Genomic DNA, 20,970 nt, shown 5'->3' with positions numbered 1-20,970 from the left:
TAGCAATACCCCTGGGGCAGAAAACCTGATGTTAATCCTTCTTTCTTGCCTTGTTCCTGGTGTAGATCCTCACTCACCCCTTCTTCCTTGGTAGCAAGGGAGACATCATTTGTGGGGCTTGCCTCAGGTGCCAAAACGTCTTGGGCCGGCCCTGACTCTGGGCACCCTTAACAAGCTACCATTCCCAGGATTAGTTACTGGGAAGCCATGACTGTTTAAAGTGGTATGATACTACTTTAAATGTTATAGTACAGAGATGGCCTTCATTCCCTGATGTTCCCAGTGTCCACTGTATGAAATGCAATCCTCTTCACGGTCTCCGATCCAAAGTCAAAGCAGCAGGAAAAAAAAAAAAAAAACAAGGTAAGAAAACAGCAGCCAGTCTGAACTGGCAGCATGTCCTGAGGCCGGATCTGAAGGGCAACAGTTATTGAGTGATAAAATTAATTAACTGGACTATGTGGGAAATAAACAGAGCAAGCAGAGAATCCAGGAAACTCAGCAGGTGATCAACGTCTCTCAGGCATTAAAAGCGTACCCTGGACAAAAGACCAGGAAATGCACTGGGGACAGTGCTAATTGATGTCACCTGCCATGCATTTTTTATTACAGCATCTAATACACACACACACACACACACACACACACACACACACACAGTGGTACCTCGGGTTACAGATGCTTCGGGTTACAAGCTCCGCTAACCAGGAAGTGGTTGCTCCAGGTTAAGAACTTTGCCCCAGGATAAGAACGAAAATTGCGTGCCAGCAGCACCAAAGGCCCCATTAGCAAAAGCATGCTTCAGGTTAAGAACCGTTTCAGGTTAAGAATGGACCTCTGGAACGAATTAAGTTCTTAACCCGAGGTACCACTGTATATGGGAAATGCTGTTTAGCAAAAGGGTGACAGTGTTTTGCATTGCACCCACTTTTTGAAATTAACTTGAATTTTTCTGCTGTTCTTCTCCATTGTAGAATTAACATATGGGGCACAGGTTAAGTGACAAAGTGTGCCTAGCTGAACTATGTGTGATGTCGCTGACATGTGTAGCATGTAGCTACAGGTTACAGAGCTATGAATCTACATAGCATGCAGCTGCAATTTACTAATTGTGGGGATGGGGGGTGATCCTTATGCAGAAAGCAGTGCCTGGGGAGGGAAGGCTTCTATCTCTCATTGTCGGTGCATTTGGAATAATCCTCCGTCCCGGAACACACATGTAACATGGAGCCTATTGAGAGTGTCCCTATGGGAGGTAGAGGAGATGCAAGATTCCCTTCCCTGCATCCTGCCTTCCCAACAGCATCACTTATCCCTTATTCCTGTAATGAAGTGGCGGGCTTCATGCAATTGTCTGCGAGGCATGTGAGTAACAGCAGTGCAGGCCTTTCCTCTGCCCCTTGGGTAGCTTCAGAGATTCAGAAGCCCAGGAGTGTGTGGGCAGATGATTTGGCTGCTTCCGATGACAGCACTGCAGCCAGACACTTTTTAAATCACAGAATTAAAAATAACAACAGTGTCATGAAACTCATAAATAGGTGAGTTGCAGTGAAGAACAGTTTTCAATCCAAGCACCACATTCCCTTCTGAACAGCGTTCTGAGAGTCACAGGCCAGCAGAGGGTAGGACAGGAAGACAAGGTTGGTGGGGCAGTTAATGTAAATGTTTCATTTTGTGGTTTGTTTGTTTTTCATGCATAATATTTCTATATGCCGCTTTTCACTCACAAGCGTAGCAAAGTGGCTTACAAACAATAGATGAACATCACAGATGCAACACAAATCAGGTAGAATAATCAACAAATCATCATTAAAACAATTGCAACTCATCAATGAAACAACCACCTTCTATAAAAGACTATTAGCAAAGTAACTGGGGGGGGGGGCGGCGAAACAGCACAACCCAAGCAAACATCATATTATAAGATTCACAAAGCATTACAGCTCTCATACTACACAAAACAATATTAGCAACATCTGCTGGATCTACACTGACTTTTTAAATGTTGTTAGAACAATATTAGATATATCATTCTAAAACATCACAAGGCATACTGATAACATGAAAATGTTCCTTACCTGTTTCTTCTTCAGTTGTTGTTGTTGTTGTTGTTTAGTCGTGTCTGACTCTTCATGACCCCATGGACCAGAGCACACCAGGCACTCCTGTCTTCCACTGCCTCCCACAGTTTGGTAAAACTCATGTTAGTACCTTCAAGAACACTGTCCAACCATCTCATCCTCTGTTGTCACCTTCTCCTTGTGCCCTCCATCTTTCCCAACATCAGGGTCTTTTCCAGGGAGTCTTCTCTTCTCATGAGGTAGCCAAAGTACTGGAGCCTCAGCTTCAGGATCTGTCCTTCCAGTGAGCACTCAGGGCTGATTTCCTTAAGAATGGATACGTTTGATCTTCTTGCAGTCCATGTCTCCTCCCGCACCATAATTCAAAAGCATCAATTCTTTGGCGACCAGCCTTCTTTATGGTCCAGCTCTCACTTCCATACATCACTACTGGGAAAACCATAGCTTTAGCTATATGGACCTTTGTCGGCAAGGTGATGTCTCTGCTTTTTAAGATTCTGTCTAGGTTTGTCATCACTTTTCTCCCAAGAAGCAGGGGTCTTTTAATTTCGTGACTGCTGTCACCATCTGCAGTGATCATGGAGCCCAAGAAAGTAAAATCTCTCACTGCCTCTCTTCCCCCCCCCCTCCATTTGCCAGGAGGTGATGGGACCAATGGCCACGATCTTAGTTTGCAGGTCCTGTAAAAAAGCAGTTTCCGTATTGCCTGGTTCTTCATTGCTCTGTAGCACCCTCTGGTGTCACACTTTAACAATGCATTATTAATGCTACAAGCAAAATGTTATGTGTCCAAATACATTATGATAACCATTCCTTAACTCTTCCTTAACATTATAAACCATGAGTGTAGATCTGCCTGTTAACAATGTGACTATGCACTGTTGAAATTTATACACCCTCTTCCCATCCTAATAACTCATAGTTTTCCCCTCAGTTCATCAAAAGACACATACACAGTAATGGCCATGACAGCAACTCTATTCTGAAGGCCCTTAGGACTCCTAGGTCTGGAGGGTGGGGCAAGGCAGGTGGAAAAGGCCATGGCCTGGTGGTCAGCATAAAGTCTCATTCCCCTGGAAACAGCTCCCTTATGAAGCTTAAAAGGACTGTCCACTAGCTGCTGCAGACACTCTCATGGGCCCTTCCCTATCCTCTATCTAATGCAAGGGACATTGTCAGAGAAAAGAAGGTTGTGGAGAAAGGTAAATGAGGGGCCTGTGGAAATTGGAAGGGGGAGCAGCTCCTGTGCAATTCTTACTTCTGATATTGAGTCCCACCTCTGGGAAATTTCTCCTCGCCCTGGAATATGTTGGTGAAATAGCCCCCCCCCCCCGATTTGTTTGTTGTCAGCAAATAGGAAGGAGGATTTTGAGAGGCCATTTGCACACAGCTGTAGACTGTTTTTCCCATATTGCTTCACTACACTTCGTAGGGACCACAGAATATTCTCATATGGACTCCAGGACTTGAAGGAGACAAACCAGACTTAAGGACAATGGGTAATGTATATACTGAATGGCAAAAGATAACTGTGCAGGTTACGTGTGTTGTCCGATGGATTGCTACACATATTAAATAGACAAGGGATGTAGGGGCAGGTGTCACAGAGTGGCATGGACGAAACACCATGGTGACCTTGCCCACCTACTGCTATGTGCCAGCTGGGTTTGTTTGGTTGCACTCGTGCTCAGCCACATGTAGTCATGCTGGCCACATGACCCGGAAGCTGTACGCCGGCTCTCTTGGCCAATAAAGCAAGATGAGCACTGCAACCCCAGAGTTGGTCACGACTGGACCTAATGGTCAGGGGTCCCTTTACCTTTACCTTTACCTTTACCTTTACCTTTACCTTTACTCGTGCTCAGCACAGGGTTATATGGCCAACAACTTCATTTCATAGAATCATAGAGTTGGAGAGGACTATGAGGGCCATCCAACCCCCTGCAATGCAAAATCTTTTGCCCAGTGTGGGCCTCGAACCCACAACCCTCGAACCCACAACCAAACTGAGACACCCCCCATATCATATTGGGTGTTTGTTTTGAAAATGAGTATCATGAAAAGCTTAACTTTGTAGATAAATAGCCAATGTGAGCATAAGAACAGTAGCCAATAAGCTTGTTCTGGTTTTTAATTCAGACCTAAATCTCCCTTTCTGAGGCTGAGTTCTAAATAAAGTGGCTACAGAAAGTGGCTGTGGATTGTCCAGAGGCTGACATGATCCTTCCTACTCACCAGGTTCGATCTACGGCACATTCAGTTGAAACAAGATTTGCCCCCATACCTTCACTGTGTCATTATATTTGCATTTTTATTTGCTTGTATATCGGCCTGCAATGGAAATTTCACAGCTAGGAATGCACTGTGGGGTGAAGAACTCATTGCAATTTAATATTATGTCTATCTTCACTTTTCAAGACTGTCTGGATCTTACCTTCTAAAAAAAAAAAAGGCTTTGAAATATGAATCTCTTTTTCTCTTGGCAGCAGGTGTCATAAATACAACAGCGTGGAGCCCCGAAGAGTGGCAAACTGCCCCACAGTGGGAGCCCATCAATATCTATTACACGACCAGCATGTGAGTCTGATATGGATGGCACACCCTGATTCATATCTATTTCCTCTGTCGCCTTCTCTCCAGGACCGATGTCAGTTTGGCTCAGTGAGAGAAAAGAATAGACTCACTCTGACTTGAATCTTTTTCAACAAGGCCATGGAGAATATTCTCTGAATTACGAGTAGGCAGCCAGTTATTAATTCAACAAGGACCGTGTTGTTGCAAGAGGACAATGAACAATGCTGCTATGCTTTTCGCATGCTGGGAAATGAAGTGTGGTGGTCAAGGTGTCATGGGGCTGGAATAGGCTTCTGAATTACTCAAATGGTGGGCTTTCCTTTATGGAATGCGCCATGCAACCTAATCTGTTATGCTGCCTAATCACACCTAGGGAAAGAAAGCTGATATATATTGCATTGTAATTGGCACACCCCCAAACACCATCAACAGTCCAAAGAAGTACAGTCTATTCTAGTATGTCTGGGCTTTACCACTTCACTTTCCTGCATATGTAGAACCAAATTACTCCTGTCACTGTGAGATACTGATAGTGAGAGATGTTTTAGAAATCTTCACAAAGTTATTCTCCAGCTTGTAGGCTAGGGGCCCATTTCTCCCATCTTGGGTGGGGTGAAGACAACAGGTACGCCTTGGGTACTTGTACAGCTACTGGGGGGGGGGTCTGGATGGTTTCTTTTTAGATCTGTCTTCCTCAGCAGTGTTTTTGTCCTAAAGGAAGCCTCTCACACCCAAGGTGCCAACTCCTGAGGGCCAAGCCATTCCCTCCCCCAATAATTTTGGGAGGAGGCCAACCCCCCAATGCATGAAAAAATCAGGGGGTGGAGGAGGCCAAGCATAGATCCTAGCACATTGGGGTTTCAGTGGCCTGGTCTGCTCTTTCTCCTCCTCCTGTTGACTCTGCCCCCTGGCTTCTCCCAATGCCCTGACATGACGCCAACCTCCCTCACAAATTGGCACCTCTGCCTCAAATAATATAGCAGTTTTGTTCAGCCAATCAATTCCTGGAAGAAGAAGGAGGAGGAGGAGGAGGAGGAGGAGGAGGAGGAGAGTTTGGATTTGATATCCCACTTTATCATTATCCGAAGGAGTCTCAAAGTGGCTAACATTCTCCTTTCCCTTCCTCCCCCACAACAAACACTCCGTGAGGTGAGTGAGGCTGAGAGACTTCAGAGAAGTGTGACTAGCCCAAGGTGACCCAGCAGCTGCATGTGGAGGTGCGGAGACGCGAACCCGGTTCACCAGATTACGAGTCCACCGCTCTTAATCACTACACCACACTGGCTCTCATTTTACAGTTGGCCTACCCAGCTTTTGTACATGCTGTCCACAGCAAGAAACTTCAGAGCTTTTTGGATCAGGGAATTTAAACTGTGGCCTTCTGGATGTTGCTTGACTCCAACTCCCATCACTCTTAACCAGCATGTCCAAGGGTCAGAGGTGATGGGGATTGGTTCCATCAACATCTGGAGGGCAGGGGTAACCCTACTCCTGCTTTAGATTGCTCCTTATTTAATAGCATGAACAGAATACAGCACACATACAATAGCCATTTTGGGAGGCTGGCATCCAGCTCCAGCTCCCCATAGCTCGTAAGAAAGGAAAAACATGCTCAGAAGTGTGGAGGGGATGCTTCTTCCTAGCCCCCTTCTACTTTCCTCATGTGGTGCATCAGAAAGTAGTGTCTGATAATGTCTCTGAGCCAGTGGGCTATCTATGCCTTTTATGCCTACTCTGCTGTCAGGGACTGGGCAGAAGAGGAGGAATGGTGGAGACCAGCTCCTCATCCTGAGCCTTCCAGGGAGGAGGAAGAGGAGGACAGTATGGATTTACAACTGGGGTTTGTAGGAAGTCACAACACAGAGGCAGATGAGGGAGAAAGTTGGGAAATAATGGAAGAGCCAGAGCAACAGGTAGGAAAAACAGATCTGTGGCTCTGGTAAGAGATAAGGAAAGAGAGGAGTTATTCGTACAGCAAGTGAGAGAAGAAAATAGAATACTGTCACAGAAAACACAGAGAGTAGAACCTCGAGTTGCAGCCATAATCCGTCCCAGAGCCATGTACGCAATTTGAAGTGTTCGCATCCAGAAGCACCGTGTCTGCGATTTAGCACTTCTGTGCATGTGTGAAGCACAGTTTAGGGCTTCTACGCATGTGCGAGTGGCAAAACCCAGAAGTAACCATTCTGGTACTACCGGGTTGCTATGGGACGCAACTTGAAAAGATGTAACCTGAAGCGGACACAACATGAGGTATGACTGAAGTGACTTTCCGCATCTTGTTCAACAGCATCATATGTCCTTATACTGTCCTTCATTTGAATAGGTATTCCCCTAATACATTCTAGTGACTTTTTGCAGATACCTTCTACCGTTACTTCCAGGCAATGTGCTCACCCCCTTACCTCAGATGAATTTTTATTTGGAAAACGAGTACACCCACATACAAACCAATAATAATAATAATAATAATAATAATAATAATAATAATAATAATACCAGCAGAATTATGCATTGGATGTTATTCCAGAGTAGCCTTCTTCTTTCAATACGTAATATGAAGCACCCATTATTCATATGCTGGACCACAAAGCAATCTTCCTGCCAAGCTTAGATCTTCACCATACTCATCCAGATCTTATTCCTAGTTCCTTATCTTCTCCTTCTTGGTTATACATAGGTTATACATACAGAGAAAAAGCTGCTATAGAGTAGAGAAAGGAAATGTGGTTATATGAATCAGTCCCAAAGTCACACATAAAGTTGATTATTTGAAGGGTACGGAGTTTGCTAATGTATATCTATTGGTCTCAACTTGGTGGGTTACAAACTGGCAAACCAATCTTAAACTTTTCCCCAATAGTAAAAGTTATATATATATCCCCCAAATAAAACTATTCACCACCTATTATGGAGATCCATCTTGATAGAGCTGAGATGCAGTCTGTTAACTGCTTTTGGCTTTACCAAGACTTAAAGCATATCCTCTTTGTGACATCACACATGACATCAGAATGGCATATTTGCATTCAACCTAGACTATCTCCATGCCAACAGCAATGGCCAGTAAACTTCTGCAACCAAGTAACCGTCAGCCTGACTACCCAGTTGTTTCTATCTAAACTATTGGATGTTCAGTTTTTGCTCTCATAATCAAAGCCTGAAGAAGAGCTTTGTATAATCTGAAAACCTGCCTCCACAGTTAAAGAAAACTAATTGTCAGAGAGTGGAGACTGTCTCCCCATCCAGACCCTTCCAAGGAGGAGGAAGAGGAAGGCAGTCTAGATTTACAACAGGGGCTTGAGGAAGGTCACAGCTCAGAGGCAGATGAGAGGAAAATTTGGGAAATAATGGGAGAGCCAGAGCAACACCTGGCTTACACGTCATTAGATAGCATTCCTGACCCACCATCTCCCTGAACCCAGCAGGACTTAAAAGTAGGAGAGCAAAGAGCTCAAAGACAGAGCAGCACCTGTAGAGGAGATGATGATGATGATGATGATGATGATGATGAATGAAGCGATATGTGGTGGGCGTGTGACAAAATTTAAAAAAAATGGGAGCTCATATATAATGAGCTTAAAAAATCTTTAGGTACACCTTCTTAAAAAGACCAGAGGCATTCCTCTTAGGAATAATCGGAGATGAAATTAAAAGAGAAGACCAGAATTTATTTCAGCATGCGACAACAGCAGCCAGGATATTGATAGCTCAAAATTGGAAATCAGCAGAGACTCCCACAATTATGGATTGGCAAACAAAATTATTTGAATATGCAGAATTAGCAAGAATGACAAACAAAATTAGACATCAAAAAGAAACAAAGTTTATTGAAGAATGGAGTAAATTTGTGAAGTACATTGAAAGTAATTGTAACAAATTAAAAACTACAGTAGGCCTAACATAAACCTTGCTATGTGTAAATCACAGAGTTAGAAACTGCAGGAGAAGAAAAGATGTAAGAAAACCGCAACAGGATAGGAGGGAAGTCAAGACGTGTGTTAACGTTGTGTAAATAAGTGGATGATACTTATAACTGATTAATAAGAGTGTTTGCTTTTTTATTTTTGTCTGTTTATTTTTCCTCTGTTGTATGTCTTTTGGTTTTTTTGTGGAAATTTCAATAAAAAGCAAATTTAAAAAAATATATGATGATGACGAATGAGGAAGAGGGAGAGAAGGGGGCATGGAGATTCACTCAGGACAACACCATTATCCAAAAGGCTGGGTTCTATAGCCTCTCTCTGTAAAGATTGAAATTAAATAGGACAGTAAGAAACTTTTCCTTTACTTTATACTTTCCTGGGCAACCAGCTGGGAGCTGCTGACAGCATCCTGACACCTGGTCACTCTCTCTGCTAAATCTGCTAGGAGTTCTGGTTGGGCTTTACTGCCCCTTCCATGCCATGCCCGTTCTTTTATAGTTCTGTGCCGCCCCACCCAACCTTGGCCAAGCCTTTCTTCATCATGTCCCATATGTTGCTTGTTAGCTCCCTATCCTCTGGGTGTCATACCCCATTCAGGGCAGGGTGTATGTTTTTATGTCTGGTTCAGGTTCCCTTAATGGAACTCCTTCCAGGCTTGATGCAGAAAGGATCCAAAACCATTGCTTCTAACTCTCTTTTGCAATGCAGTTGGAAATTACTTTCCTTCTTTGTCTGGGAACAGTGCAGAAATGAGTACTCATAGTTTACTCCCCACTATGGTGGCAGCATAAATTTTACAGTTGGAATTCGTGCGGGAGCAATCAATCTTTGTTTGAACAGATAGTTCCAGAGTTCATTGGTAGAAAACATGTTTCACATACAAATGGTCACATGATCAATCCCTGGCTTCTCTGTGTAGGGTTGCGTGAGATTCCAGTATGAAATAATTGGCGCAGAAGAACGAACAAACATTCTTTCATATGTGGTGGAGCTTTAAAAGGGTAAAAGAGTATTGGGAAATAATTTATAATGAACTGATTTTTTTTTAAGCACTTTCCCAAAAAACCCAGAATCCTTTCTGTTGGGGATAATTCAGATGGAAATTCCCAGGTGTCAAAAAAGGTTATTTAGATATGCCACTACTGCGACCCATGTTTTGTTAGTCCAAAAATGGAAAACGAGCGCAGTCCCAGCCAAAGAAGAATGGCAACTTAAACTGATGGAATATGCAGTTTGCGGACCTAACTTATAGAATAAGAGAACAATAAGAACATACATTTAAAGAATATTGGAAAACGTTTATTGAATATATGGGGGGGAAGTGTGTACATTTGAAAACGTTGGCAGCATTAAGATAAATTCAGCAGTGTAAATAAGTTTTGATGGATGTAATAATGGAATACTGAATGGTTTAGTTTGTATAAAATATGCAGGTATTTATGTTATGCAAAATGAATCATGCAAAGAGAAGAAGGGAAGCCATTGATATTTTAAGATTATTTAAATGAATATTTTAAATTGCAAAACAGAAAATTTAATAAAAAATATGCATATAAAAAATGAAATCATTGGGCAGTATCCAGCTAACATGTCCCATTAGTGCAAGTATTTACACTTGCACAACAGACCTTGCTCACTTCCTTCCACTCATGTGTAACCCACACCATCTCCAAATCTGCTCCGGGGGTTTGGAACAACTCCTAGAACAGATTCCACAGATAGGACAAGTTAGCAGGATACTGCCCACTAGAGGGGCACTGCCAGTATTGACAATACTGAGCTAGCTGGGCCAATTGTCTAAAGCATTATCCTATGGCCTAATGAAACTTGCAAAGAGGCCCTTATATGAACACACCAGAATTGAGCTCAGTTCCTATCTCAGGATCACAATTCCGGTTGAAAGGTTCCTAATCTCCTACTTCATATATTACTAGATCACTAAACTAACAAAGTAGGAGATAATTGACTGGTATCTAAGCTAAAAACCCAAAAGGTCAGGTCAGAAAAGCTTTTATCCCTGTTGTCCTGATGCACTCAATTAGTCATGTAACAGTGGGCTTGCAACTTGAACAGGAATGGGGGGGGGCTTGACAGCATTCCATTCATTAGTAATTATTGCATTCCCATGTCTGAAAAGCAATGTGCATTTGACCCCCCCCCCACCTCACCTCAGAGAAACAAAAGGGGAAAGGCTGAAAACATTTCTAGCATCGTGGATTCGAATTTCTTCATTGCCACATTACATTCTGATAGCATCTTCTTCATAGAAACCTTTGGCCCTTTGAGATCAAAAACTTTTATCTCTTTAAAACGATTCTCACTTGCTCATTTGGTCAAGGTTACAATCAAGCTTGGCATAAATGGGGACTAAATGAGGAAAGAAATCAGGAAAGTGTTGCACTTCCTTGCAGCATCTTTGAAGGAGGATGCAGCGGGAGAGATAATTTTGCTTTAAGTGGGCTTAATCATAGTTAAATAATGCTGGACCACCCAAATATTTGTTAAATTGAACAGAGACATAAGATGTAACAGAGGTAATTTGTCAGGCTAAGGAAATTCAGATGTGATTTAATTTTCCTCACACACAAATTCCACCCTCCTGCTTCCTTAGAAGAATACTAAGCACATTATTTATCCTCCTGGCATCCCTATTAGCTGTATTTCCATGAGAGCAAAGTCAATAATATGCAATAGTTTCTCACTGCTTTGCACAGACGTGCAAGCACTACGGTTCCTTGGCCCAATTCAGACACTTACTGGAGTTGAGGATACTCTTCTGGTTGTAGATGAGAGGGTGGATATACCAGCCATGTAGTTAAATACTTAAGAGGTAGTCATAAGTGGGGAGAAATTCCATACGGGTGAGTGAAGGGTAGCAGAAGAAGGATGGGCCACTCCATCTTTTCTTTATTCCCACTGTAATGGAAGTGGGGCAAGTAATATTTTTACTCCCTCTCTTCCGTTACTAGGTGGGTCAGTCATGTCAAACTCTAGGTAGGCTCCAACCATACTCCTCTTAAGATCCCAATAGCCCTGGATGAGAGTGCTTTCAGGCATGTTCTTGTAGCTTGCTTTTTTCCATCAAACCTCACTTATACACACTGCAAAAGTAAAGGTAAAGGACCACTGACAGTTAAGTCCAGTCATGAACGACTCTGGGGTTGCGGCGCTCATCTTGCTTTACTGTCTGAGGGAGCTGGCGTACAGCTTCCGGGTCATGTGGCCAGCATGATTAAGCCGCTTCTGGTGAACCAGAGCAGCGCACGGAAACGCAGTTTACCTTCCCGCTGGAGCGGTACCTATTTATCTACTTTCACTTTGATGTGCTTTTGAACTGCTAGGTTGGCAGGAGCTGGGACCGAGCAACGGGAGCTCACCCAGTTGCGGGGATTCGAACCACCGACCTTCCAATTGGCAAGCCCTAGGCTCTGTTGTTTAGACCACAGCACCACCCCTTTCCCACATACACACTGTAGCATTAACCAAATGAGGGGTTGGAATAACCCTCAGTGATTTGGTACCAGTGCACCCAAGTCTCCAACAACCAATTTTTGTGACATTTATTAAGAATTTAACTACCCAAGCTATATAAAATTTTATTCATGTATGCAACTACAGTGGTAAGAATGTTACTTGCCCAAAAATGAAAATAAGTCCCAGCGAAAGAAGAATGGATACAAAAAAATGGAATATGCAGAAATGGTGACACTTACCAGAAAAAGAAGAAATCAAGATAACATGCTTTTATAAAAGAATTGAAATAGTTTATTGAATATTTACAAATAAACTGTAAACAGATAAGAATATTGGCAGGATTATTGTAATAACGTGCAGGGTTTTGGTTCTTTTATAAGAGTATATATATATAAAGTAGATGAATAAACGAGTAAATTAAGTTAATTTGGAATATGCAGAAAATATTAAAAATAAATTTAAGGCACCACAGAAGGAGGGAGGAGGAAGTAGAGTTTTGAAATGTTAAAATGATTGTAAAATTATTGAAATGCCTAAAACTGAAAATCATAAACAAAATAATAGTAATATTAATAAATTAACAAAGAAGAGGACAAAGGAAAGAAGCAGACTATTGCTTCAAGAAAAAACCAGAAGGAACCTTTTAGTCTATCTATGCTGTTATAGCTGTTTAAAAGCAGGCTTTTCCTCACATGCAAAGTGGCAACGTTTGCAGTCAGATAAGAGGAGGAATACAGAAGGATGAAATGGCAAGCATCCACTTTTAAGAGTTTAGATCCTGATGGGTCTTGATTGACAGCTGACTGTGACTTGCCAATCACGAGTCAGTCATGTCTGTCGGGAAGCGCTTTGACACCATTTGGAATTTGGAGGAGATGGCTATCGCAGTGTTCATTGCCAGCAGATTTCTCCATACTTCTGCCAGACCTCACCTAAAGGGTACTTGGTGTATTAAAGGCGAGAGATGTCTTCTCTGCTAAGGCTGAAGGGAAAGCAAGAAATTAGGGCCCTTCTCTACACCCAGCACAGAAACCAAGCAGGTCCCCAGGATAAGGAATTCCCTTCTTTTATGTCTGGCATGAAAATTAAGCTGGCTGCTGGGGTGGGGGGCATAGCTCTAAATCTTTCTGCAGATAGCCCTCTCCCAGCTTTTATTATTACTGCTGCTGCTGCTACTGCTGTTATTTGTATTATTACAAGATAGCTTGGCTATTATTACAAGATATCTTGGCTTATTTACATGTCTGGAATATACTCCTTTACCACAGTCATAAAGTGATATGCAGATATATACATATACACAGGACCGAACTGGTTTCCCCCACTCCAGATTCTAAAAGTTTTATTCAGGCAGAGGGTCTTCTCGGCAGTGGTGCCTGCCCTGTGGAATGCCCCCTGCCCCCATCAGATGTCAAGAAAATAAACAACTATCTGCAGTGCTTTTTTTTTTTTTTCCTTAAAAAATCTTTAGGGGCACTCTCATTTTGACTCATGAAAAAAAATAGTTCAAATCAGGAAAAATAAATACAGCAAACTGACAAAAGTACAAAGATTCACAAAATGTTTAGGGGTATGTGTACCCCTGCGTACCCAAAGAAAAAAAGAGCACTGACTATCTGACTTTTAGAAGACATCTGAAGGCAACCCTGTATCGAGAAATGTTTAATGTTTTTCAATTTTTTATGTGCTGCAAGCTGCCCAGAGTGGCTGAGGAAATCCAGCCAGATGGGCAGGGTATAAATGTTGTTGTTGTTGTTGTTGTTCTCTATTCCAGTACTGACTGTGTGTCTACTCAGAGGCAAGTCCCATTGATTTCCATAGAACTTAGTCCCACGTAAGTAGGTTTACAGTCGAACCTGCTTGACTTCTCTCTATATATCATACAGAGAAAGGAGGGAGGATAATAGCTAGAAAAGGCACACGTGAGCCAGCCTTGCACACATGACTCACAACTACATATTTTGTGTTGCATTTTAATGGAACATTCAATCAAGTTTGTACAATATTTGAGTACTTTTATACAGCGATGGAGCAAGCCGATCGGGCGCCTAGGGTGGTGCGCATGCCCTGCACCCAGGGGTGGGTTCAGCCACCCACGGGGCAGGGCGAGCTGGGGCAGGACGCTCCGTGGGGCCTCTGAGGAGTTTGCCTGCCTCCTCCCATTCAGCCACCCTACAGCTGAGTGGGAGGCGGCGGACACCCAAGCCACCATGTCACTCCCAAGAGAGACATGTGGCTTGGGCGTCCTGCAGGCTCTGCGGTGAGTGCCACCCAGCATTTTGTCACCCCCCCAGTGGTGACACCCGGGGCGAACCACCCCCACCACACACCCCTTCCTCCACCCCTGCTTTTATATCAGACATAGGCAAACTCCGGCCCTCCAGATGTTTTGACACTACAATTCCCATCATCCCCTAGCACTGGTCCTGTTAGCTAGGGATGATGGGAAGTGTAGTTCCAAAACATCTGAAGGGCCGGAGTTTGCCTATGCCTGTTTTATATAATGCTGGAGTTTGAAATATACTTTGGATGCCTCTGTGTGTAAACACTTACATGCCTGTTGAATTCTTGTAGACATCTATAGCTTTTGTCTGCTTCTACTGATTTCTCTTTTGTGGTCACCGTGACTTTTGTTCTGCAAGGCAACAAACTGACTTTGAAGTTCTCTTGAAAGCCTGCAGCATTCTGCATCCAACCATCCTCCTTTGTAACGTTTGTTCATTTTCCATAAAAGCTTCACATTGTTGAGAATGCCGGCCCCCCATGTACGACAATGGTGACATGCTTTTTCAGCAGTTGTTTCCTTTGTCTATTTAATACGAAATGTGTAAGGGGGAAAATCTGAGCACAACAATTGGATGGGGTTTTACTCCTTCATAGTAGTTTATTAGAATTTTGCCACTTAAAGAGGTATGGAAAATGGAATGATTAGATTTTAGCTCAAGAGTTCTCATGAGTAAGACGTACTCACTTAAAAAAATAAATGGAGACATGGACAATGTTTGCTTATTCTCTCTCTCTCTCCCCCCCCCATCTCCCCTGGAAATATGTTGTGGAGGGAAGCATTGTGGGAAGTGGGGTGGGGTCTGCAGGGGAAAGAGAAAATGGTGGAAAAATCCCCCCCCTTCCTCCAGTGGATTTTCTTTAAAACTTTACAAATAAGGAAAATGCAGTGGAGGAGGGGGGGGGGGTTGCTGGCAAATATCCCAAATAAATTATAAAATATATTATAAAATCAAAATATAATATACAATAGAATGCTAATAAAGATCTGACTATAAGAAATATATTATAAGAAGCCCATCATTTAAAGTAGCAAGACAGCAAGAGGGACTATCTATTTTGGGAAGTGGTTTGTCCAACCAAGATAAATTGGGAGGTGGGGGTTATTGTTTTGCTAGTTACATTACATATTTTTTATATTTGTTTTGTAAACCAATCTGTGATCCTCAGTTGAAGGGCAGTATGCAAATGTAATTAATAGTATAATACTAATAATAATACTACTAATCCTATAATACTATCTCCAGTATCCAGATCTGTCTGGATAAGCAGCTGAGATTTTAGGCGATGTTTCAACCGTCCAACGGATGGAGCTTTCCTAATTCCTTTTGGGAGACTTTTCCAGAGGGCTTGTGCTACAACTGAAAAGGCACATTCCAGAAAAGGAGTAGTTAATATGGTGCCTTCCAGATGGGCTACAACTCCCATCAGGCTCACCCAGCAAAGTGATAATGTAGCACGGTCTCAGTCAAGAACGACAGACACGGGTTCTTTCCAAGGAAGGTTGCTTTATTCAAGCTGCACAGCTGGCTCCGTGAGATATAATCTCAAGACTGGGGCCCCGTTTGCTAGTTGGGGTTGTTATTTATAATGAGCAGGAAACAGCTTCTTACAGGAATACTCAAGCAAAAGTAGGAACTATACTTGTTATGTACTGAAGTTCTCACCCTGGGGCAGCAGGGGGATACTGTAGATAGTTTTCACTCAGGTCCACATATGCAAATAAGGGATTGAAAGTGATGTTCAGTGATTGGATAGTTACAGAAAATGGTTATCGTTGGGTTCTAGTGGAGCTCTATATAAGCCGGCTGGCTGAACCCTTCAGTTCAGTTCTGTTCTGGCCTGTGAATAAACAAGAGCTGTTTGAAGAATTCCTGTGTCGTCTGATATGTTCACCCACAACTTAACAATACTGGAACACGAAAGCAGGATCTGGCTGGAACATGGAAGCAGAACTTGACTGGAAATGTTGTAGATTCTTCCCCCCCCCCCCCCGCCTGTCTTGGCTGCCCCAAAGTGTGAGAAGTGCAGATTTCTTGCCCAAACTGGAAACGTGTGAGTCTAAAAACAGACACTAGTAAGATCATCCCTTGTGGCAGACGCGTGGCAGACTTTCTGCTAATCTCCAGGGTGGGGGCTGTTGAAGATAGATAGATTCCATTCGGAACCTGCCTCAATAATAGGAGCCATAGTCTACAACAGCTGGGGGGGGGGACCACATTGTCTATCAGAGCTTTGCAAACCAAACCAGTGTTTTCTGTTATGTGACAAAAAACAGGAAAATCTTACTACTTCATTATCCCTGCTGGAGACCCATCCCTTTTGATCAGCTACAAGCACATTTGCATTCTCTCTCTCCAGTTCAATTTTGTTTTATTTTGCTGGCTTTCACTTCCCACTACTAGGGCCCTGAGCAAAAGGGGGAAAAGGTGTTTATTATTATTAGCCCACGCAAATGCATGGACTTGCATTGCATAATGTTATACATTTCATTAGGAATCGGAGCCTTTCGTCCCACCGTTTCTAATTTTATTCATGCTGTGAGCCTGAATGGTGCTGATTGCACAGGCGTACTGTAATTTAGCCTCTAAAAGTGTCACAGCAAGCAAAAAAATTTTGTGATGTCAGCATGCATATATATATATATATATATATATATATATATATATATATATATATATAAACACCTCAGCCAACCTTTGTAAAATATTGAGTATTTATCTCACAATCTCATTCAGGTAGATTTAGTTCCAAAATCAAAATGGGGATTTCATGAGATATGAAATTTACAATTCAATATTTGTGTGAGCACTTTCTTTCTATCAGTCCAGCACAGATGAAACTACCAATCTCATCATGGTCATGTTATGCTGGAAACCCGACTGCCATGACCTCAGAAGTGCCAGGCAACTTTCAAGCAGCGGTACGGTGACGCCACCCCCCTCTATATTTTATTGGGTCCTGAAAGACCTACATTGGCTCCCAGTACGTTTCAGAACACAATTCAAAGTGTTGGTGCTGACCTTTAAAGCCCTAAATGGCCTCAGCCCAGTATACCTGAAGGAGCCTCTCCACCCACATCGTTCAGCCTGGATACTGAGGTCCCACTCTGAGGGCATTCTGGTGGTTCCCTCCCTGAGAGAAGTGAGGTTACAGGGAACCAGACAGAGGGCCTTCTCAGTACTGGCATCTGCCCTGTGGAACACCCTCCTATCAGATATCAAGAAAATAAACAACTATCTGACTTTTAGAAGACTTCTGAAGGCACCCCTGTTTAGGGAAGTTTTTAATGTGTAATGTTTTATTATGTTTTTATATATGTTGGAAGCTTCCCAAAGTGGCTGTGGTAAACCAGTCAGATGGGTGGGGTACAAATTTTTTTTTATTTATATTTATATTTAATTTCAAGTTGGCACCAGTGCTCTTAGAACTGGCAGAGCAAAAGACAGGTAGGTCAACAACAGATAGAGTTGGGGCCAATGGCAGCCAACTAATTCTACTTTTATCACCATCCTCCTCTTTGCTGAGTTCTACAAGGGCAACACTGAAACTAAAGAGGAGGAATCTGAAAGCCAGTGTTATCACCCTGAATGTTTGTCAGTAAGGAGGGAAGGTAGTTGAGGGCTGACTAAGGTTGGCGGAGCAGCGCCCCATTTGCCATAATGGACCAGCCTCCACTGCTCAACACGCCTTGAACTTTGTGGGGATCTCCTTCTGAAACATATACTGGCCTTGTTTCAGCCAGCTTCAGTTCAGTTGGCTGAGCCCCATCTGAGCTGGGATGAACAAGTTACAGTGGCGTATCACCTGAGGTGGCGTTGAGGTCTTAACTCTGGCTGAGCCAGGAATCAGATGACTAAGCCAGAGATCTGCTGCATCCCAAACTGCTTGTCCTGGAAGATTTTGCCATAGGGTTACCCTCAACAGCTCCAGTCTGGTGTAGGTAATAGGTCCAATCTTAGGGCCTCTTAGAGGGGCTTGGGATCTAGCAGTTTCTAGACTTCTCTACCCCCAGAAGAACAGTGACTACCACTGTTGGATACAGAGGTAACAGAAGATCTACCGCATTTTTTTGCTCTATAAGACTCACTTTTTCCCTCCTAAAAAGTAAGGGGAAATGTGTGTGCATCTTATGGAGCGAATGCAGGCTGTGCAGCTATCCCAGAAGCCAGAACAGCAAGAAGGATTGCTGCTTTCACTGCGCAGCGATCCCTCTTGTTGTTCTGGCTTCTGAGATTCAGAATATTTTTTTTCTTGTTTTCCTCCTCCAAAAACTGGGCGTGTCTTATGGTCTGGTGCGTCTTATAGAGCAAAAAATATGGTATATTTGTGGCCACAGCAAGGATCTTTACAATAGATGGCAAGTCTTCTCTTTACCTCATCTTCATCCATTCCGTCTAGCTGATCTGGGAGGTTAGGATCACAATGTAACAAACTAAAAATAGTGGATCTACTATTTCTGAAGCATGAATGCACCCTGTCTTTTAAGAAGGATTTGGTTCCCTTCCGCTTGCGCTCTATCAGCCCAAGAGAGAAAATATATCAGGGACGCTTCTTGCTGTAGATGGAAGTCTATGATCAGAGAAGCACATTTGTTACTGTGAGGAAATGTGTGCCAAGCAAGCAAAACAAGAAGAAGCAGTCGTCTTTGGGTGGACAATAATGCTTCCATTAAATGCTCTATTTCATGTCTGAAATTCTTTGAGGGATATTTGTAATAGACTGCCACTGTGACAGCTCGTTGCGATCAAAATAAGTTGTCTTCAAAAGAAGCTTTAAAAGAGCCCCAAATGTCTTGTCTTTATATTCCCATTTGCTTTGCAATCTGTGGAGAGAGACCTAACCTTCATCTGTGCTGTTTGCTGCAGGATGACATAAGGCCATTCATGTTTCAAAGAAAATCAGAGCTGTCTGAAAACAAATTGAGGCCCATTACCCTTCATTAATTGCATGGCTGAACAAGCCATGCACCATTTAAAGGATCTGTATCCAAATGTGTGCACTAAGAGCTTGGTGTGTGAAGTGGATTGATCAGGGAATTTTACAGTTGATCATTACCGTTGAAATAGATTTCCCTCCTCAGACTTCTCATAGAAGGACCCAAGTAAAATAAAATATGAGAAGAACTATGAAAAGAGGAGGCTAGGGATATACTAGTTTATTTCTAGCCTGTGTCAATTTGAACTGTGTTCATTCATAAATCCATTCCATCTTGTTTTTTTGCATCAGTTTGTGAATATATATGTGTGTGTGCATGCAAAATTTAAATATATTTAAATATTTAAAGCATTTTAAAATATATTTTGTCACAAAAGACATTTAAATACATCTTTTATCATAGTGTATGCATTTCTAAAGTATTTTATCCTAATATATGTATTTTTTTGCATTTTTATATGTCTTTTGAACCAAGATGAGTTTTGCACATTTTGGTAAAGTGCACAATCTGGATAAGACCACCCCACTGAAGTCTAGAATATTCCATTGCAATCCATATTAATAAAATTATTGAGTCTTCCATAGGATAGGGTTGGAGCTAAAATATTTTGAAGACTCATTTCTTTTGACAGTAGCTCAGATTCAAAACCATGCTCTAAGCACTGGTGTCAGGGTTTCTGGGAGAAGTGAGGAGATGGCAGAGGAGACGGAAAGCGAGTGGGAGGAGGGAGAGAGAGACGAGGAAGAAGATGACGGAATTCGAAGGGAATCTATGAGCCTAAGCAGTGAGTCAGAGGATTCCCAAAAGGGAGCTAGCATGATCAGGCGAAAAGCAGGAGAAGAGAGAAGCTGTGAAAAGTCAGGAAAGGAGGGGAGAAAGCCCAGTGAAGCACAGACGCTGTCAGAGGGGTTTCAGCCGGAACGGAGTAAAGGGGGTGGAGTTGTCAGCCTCTCGGAGGGAGGAGGAACAGGAGAAAACAGAGAGAGGGGGTTGGAGCAAGGTGTTCAGCCGGAAAGGGTAGAGAGTGGAACAGGGGGCAGTATAGAGGACGAAGGAAAGGTCAAAAGCAACGTACGCGCGCCAAGTTCAAACATAGAGGCGCGCGGAAGTGGGGAAAGCTCAGAGGAGGAGCCCGGCCCCAAAGCCAGAAGGAGGGGGCAGGAGGCGGCAGAGGATTCAGCCTCAGGCGAATCCCGGAAAGAGAGAACCCAGGGGGGCAGAAAGACCCTGCGGAAAAGAAAGGAGAGGAAGAGGTGGTCTAGAGCCAGGCTATTAAGTTGGTGTGGAGGAGGGGAGGAGTCAGAGGGGGACTTCGGCGGTCTAACGTGACAGACGTACAGCCACAATGCTGAACTGTGAAAGGAGCAATTATCTTCAATAAACTTTTCCTGTAAGTAAACTATAACGGAGTAAGGTCTCTCGTGAGCTGGGACCCACCTGGGTGGCTGTGACAGAAAGTCCCCCTCCCTCTGAAAGCAAAATTTTTTTTTTTTTTGCGAAGCTCACGAACGGGGCAGCCATGAGTGCTGAGGAACAGCTGGCTGCACTCCGGGATCAGATTACCACTCTCACAACGGCAGTCATTGCTTCGCAGAAGAAGAATGCTGACTTGGAGAAAGCGTGCCAGGATTTGCAAGCAAGGTGGGAAAATGCGGACAAGGCGGGGACCCCGGGCTCCAGAGCGGAGGGCATT

The sequence above is a fragment of the Podarcis erhardii genome (assembly GCF_964252035.2).
Source record: "Podarcis erhardii genome assembly, chromosome: 8".
Lineage (NCBI taxonomy): Eukaryota > Metazoa > Chordata > Lepidosauria > Squamata > Lacertidae > Podarcis > Podarcis erhardii.
Note: the sequence above shows the minus strand (reverse complement) of the source record.